The 4,432-nt window shown below is 41.2% G+C and overlaps 1 long non-coding RNA gene across 1 annotated transcript; it reads left to right on the top strand.

Moving 5' to 3' along the window:
- The first annotated feature begins 1,763 nt into the window (after positions 1 to 1,763).
- On the top strand, positions 1,764 to 3,380 carry LOC131835302 (uncharacterized). The gene is made up of 2 exons (XR_009355119.1): positions 1,764 to 1,954; positions 3,185 to 3,380. It is a non-coding gene; the product is annotated as an uncharacterized LOC131835302 (long non-coding RNA).
- The last annotated feature ends 1,052 nt before the right edge of the window (positions 3,381 to 4,432 follow it).

Raw genomic sequence — 4,432 nt, forward strand, 5'->3', positions numbered from 1 at the left:
GAGAAGATGTAGGTAAGTATTTGACCTACTGCCTGACACATAGCAGAGGATCAATAAATGACTGCTATTGCCCTTATGTTGATAATAATAATAATAATAATAATAAATAACCATAGGTGAGATGTCAAATTTGTTTCACCATATTGAGAACCTAAAAGAGAATAATGATTGAAATAAGCAATAAAGAGTTACAAGATTATGGAGGAAACCATAATGACTGGGTTTCCTTCATTTTCCATTTCAACATGTATCACATTTATTGAGAAGAGAAACCATCTTTTGGGAATAAAGCCCAGAGAGCAACTTCCACAAGGTGGGTGTATTTCCAAATCACATCTGGCCTGGGAAGAGAGTCAAAATTTAACACAAATTTCCAAGGGCCAAAAACTTTTCTTTCATCCTACCACTGAGTGACAGGATAGAGGTATAGAAAACCTGGTGAGGGGCCCCTGGGTGGCTCAGTGGGTTAAAGCCTCTGCCTTCAGCTCAGGTCATGATCCCAGGGTTCTGGGATCAAGCCCTACATCACGCTCTCTGCTCAGCGGGGAGCCGGCTTCCTCCTCCTCTCTCTCTGCCTGCCTCTCCACCTACTTGTGATCTCTGTCTGTCAAATAAATAAATAAAATCTTTAAAAAAAAAAAAAAAAGAAAACCTGGTGATTGCTGATCTGTTCTTCAGGAAATTTTTACAATTGTAAGTTTCATAAAGCCAATTGATTCTCACAGAATGCTTTTGTTTATTTTTTTCTGAACTTTTGTTGATGAATGTAACTCTGATCTGAATGTTGGTTGATATGCTCATTTATGTTAATGAGTAATATGAAAGTGAAATGAAGAAGATATTTGTCAATGATGCAAATGACTGTGCTGGTTCAAATAATGGCTTTTGAAACCTGGAGGAACATTTCTTCAATATTTTGTGCTATTCATAATATAATAGCTACAGACATAACACACTTTTTAAAAAAAATATTTTATTTATTTATTTGATGGAGAGAGAGAGAACATGAGCAGTGGTGGGGTAGGGAAAGAGCAAGGGGTGAAGGAGAAGCAGGTTCTCTGCTGAGCAGGGAGCCCTATGTGGGGCTCAATCCCAGGACCCTGGGATCATGACCTGAGCTAAAGGCAGACACTTAACAGACTAAGCCAGCCAGGTGCCCAGACAACACACTTTTAAATTTAATCTGCATGGGTAACGTTTTCTCCATCACCACCTTAAATCTAGGCAATCAGCAAAGCAATATATCACACCCATTTGACTCTCTCCATGGTGTAAATACTCACACCATGGCTTTTTTTCAAATGGGCAGTGTGATGTCCCTGAATGCAGGGTTGAGAATTGATGGTCGCTCTCCATGACTTAGTATTTCCACCACGCAGTTGCAACTGCAAATAACAGCAGAAGTATAAACAATAATGTGATGTAGTAAAAAATCATTAGGAATTAATGGATTTTGAGTATTTGTTACCTCTGCTTTTTTTTTTTAAAAAATTTTTTATTTATTAATTTGACAGAGAGAAATCACAAGTAGACGGAGAGGCAGCCAGAGAGAGAGAGAGGGAAGCAGGCTCCCTGCTGAGCAGAGAGCCCGATGTGGGACTCGATCTCAGGACTCTGAGATCATGACCTGAGCTGAAGGCAGCAGCTTAACCCACTGAGCCACCCAGGCGCCCCTGTTACCTCTGCTTTAATATACTTTCCTTGTAAGCTTATATAACTTGATTTTTTTTTTTTTTTTTTTTTTTAGTAATGACTGTGTTGAACCACTAGGTTCAAATTTCCCAAATCTAACAGCTGACTTTCCAAGCCTGACCGAGGCAGCCGCAGTCCACAACTTGTTGTCTATCCAGTGCTCATCCTCCCTTCTCTTCAAATATCTCACCTTCTTCACCACATGTGATTTGGAGGAAGATGACCTTGTCCTCAGTTCTGGGGCAATTTGCAGCCCGTCATGGTAATCCTGCTTCCTCACATATTTGAAGAAATGTCATGTAATTCAATTCTGTCAATAAGTGTGAGGTTAAGTCTACTGGAGAAGTTATAGAAGTCTCCACACCCCTGTAGGCATTTTTTCTCTCTGGATATTGTCACTACTGAAGGGTTCAGGAATCGCCACAGCCATTTTCCTACTGGCCTGAAGGTGAGATCAACTCAGAAAAGAAGGTAGAACATCACACACAGAGAGAGGTGGACCTGGGACCCCAACCTGCTGAGCCTACAGCTCACCGTTTAGCTAATCCTCTCAGTACAGGAGATAAGAAATGTCCTTCTTGTTTAAGCTAGTCTGAGTGGGAGATTTTGTTTATTTGCAGCTCAAAGTTAAGTTGCTTCCTTCTCTACAAGGAGTTTGAGAGAGAGAAAAGCAACCAGTATAAAAGTATGTGATAAATTAGCCTCTTCAGAAGCTCAGCTCCTGAAGAGAAGAGACTAATTCACAGGACACTAACTCTCTGCTGAGCATGGAGCCTGACTTGGGGCTCTATCTCAGGACCCTGGGATCATGACCTGAGCTGCTTAACAACTGGGCCACCTAGGTATCCCGTTGTGTTGCTTTAAAAAAATTTTAAATTATAGGAGTGCCTGTGTGGCTCGGTGGGTTAAAGCCACTGCCTTTGGCTCAGGCCATGATCCCAGGGTCCTGGGATCGAGCCCCAAGTTGGGCTCTCTGCTCAGTGGGGAGGCTGCTTCCCCCCTCTCTTGGCCTGCCTCTCCGCCTACTTGTGATCTCTCTTTGTCAAATGAATAAATAAAATCTTAAAAAATTTTTTTAAATTACATTAATTAATATAGAATATATTATTTGTTTCAGGGGTATAGGTGTGTGATTCATCAGTCTTATATAATACCCAGTAAGCAATCAACTCTTGATTTCAGCTCAGGTCAGGATCTCAGGGTTGTGGGATTGAGCCCAGGCACAGGTCCATGCTGGGCATGAAGCCTTCTTAAGATTCTCTCTCCTTCTGCCCCTCCCCGCTGCTCGCCTCTGCATGCACTCTCTGATCTCTCCCCAAAAGAAAAATAAATAAATCTAAATAAATAATATATATCTTATGCATAATATATGTCTTATGCACAAATTATATATGTTTTATATATAAAATAATTATATGTGTATTTTTTATATATATGTGTGTATATATATATATATATATATATATATATATATATATTTATTTATTTAAAGGAATATTGAGTGAAAAAACCAGCATTCCACACATAAGGCTGAACATACAAATACTGTCTACAAATACTTATTGATCAAATCTGGAGAAGAAGTTGTTCTAAAGGGATGAAAAATGGATAGAAGAGAAAATCATCCAGGATTCCTTACAGAGCCCAGGAAACTACTTGGTCTTCAAATATATGATTGCCTTTGTCAATTTTTCTGTTCTTTCTTTTAAGGTCCTTATGTCTATGATTCTACATCCCAGGCCCTTCATCTATGCAATCCTCCTCCCCTCCCTTCACCCCAAGGGCTGTTTTGCATCCCATTTTTCTCTCAACTGTTGATTCATTTTCTTGCAGAAGCATGCACCAAAAAATTGAGGTGCCAACTCATATACCTTTACTGTGTGAAATCTCCCAGGGAGCATTTGCATTTCAAGGGAAAAACAAAGCCTTCAAGTTCTGGAAAAGTGTTAAAAGGTGGGGACATTATTATGTGCCGGAGAGCTCTTCTTAACATCACTCTAGCTGAAGCACCTGTCTGCAATGCCAACCCCGCTCTGCAAAGGGCCCTTCCTCATGCTTAGTGGCTGTGAACAAGGTAGACCTATCTACAGACACAAGGCTTCTGAGGGTCGGCCACTGGACACGCGGTCATCACAGGGTGCATGGGTCCACCCTCTTCTTTTCAATCATTGTTTACCCATCCACCTTTGGTCCTATGAAGATACAGTCTTCTCTAAAGCCCAGTTCACCCCATTTTCTCCTCTCCTAAAGATTAAAAATAGCACTCTCTTCAATGACCTCAATAATTTAGAACCCATGAATAAGTCATTTGCCCAAGAGGCTACAGTGGGGTGTCTATTTTTACTTATAGTCTCTCACTAAGCAAAGTGACCTCTCTCAAGGAGCCAACATTGAAGCCCATTGATCTTCTGGCTTCTCAGGGGACAGCCCAGGCGGTGCTCACAATGCAGAGTCTCTTCTCAAGGGCAAAGATGGACCCATAGGTGTCACTGACTTCAGAATGTGCATAACAAAACATGAATTTAGGCATATATGCTTTGCGCAGAACTCCTGAAGCTGCCTGGAGCATGTCCCAGGAGGAACACTTCTTATAAAGTAGAGCCAGAAAATGTTGCCTACCCCAGAGGTCTTCCCTGGGGCCCCTTCTTCCTTAAGGCACCATTTTGTCAACATTGAACCTTAACAGGAGAGCAATACAATAGTACAGGTCCCTAAATCCTTGGGGCTGCCATAACCTCCC

This window comes from Mustela lutreola, chromosome 7, assembly GCF_030435805.1.
Source record: "Mustela lutreola isolate mMusLut2 chromosome 7, mMusLut2.pri, whole genome shotgun sequence".
Lineage (NCBI taxonomy): Eukaryota > Metazoa > Chordata > Mammalia > Carnivora > Mustelidae > Mustela > Mustela lutreola.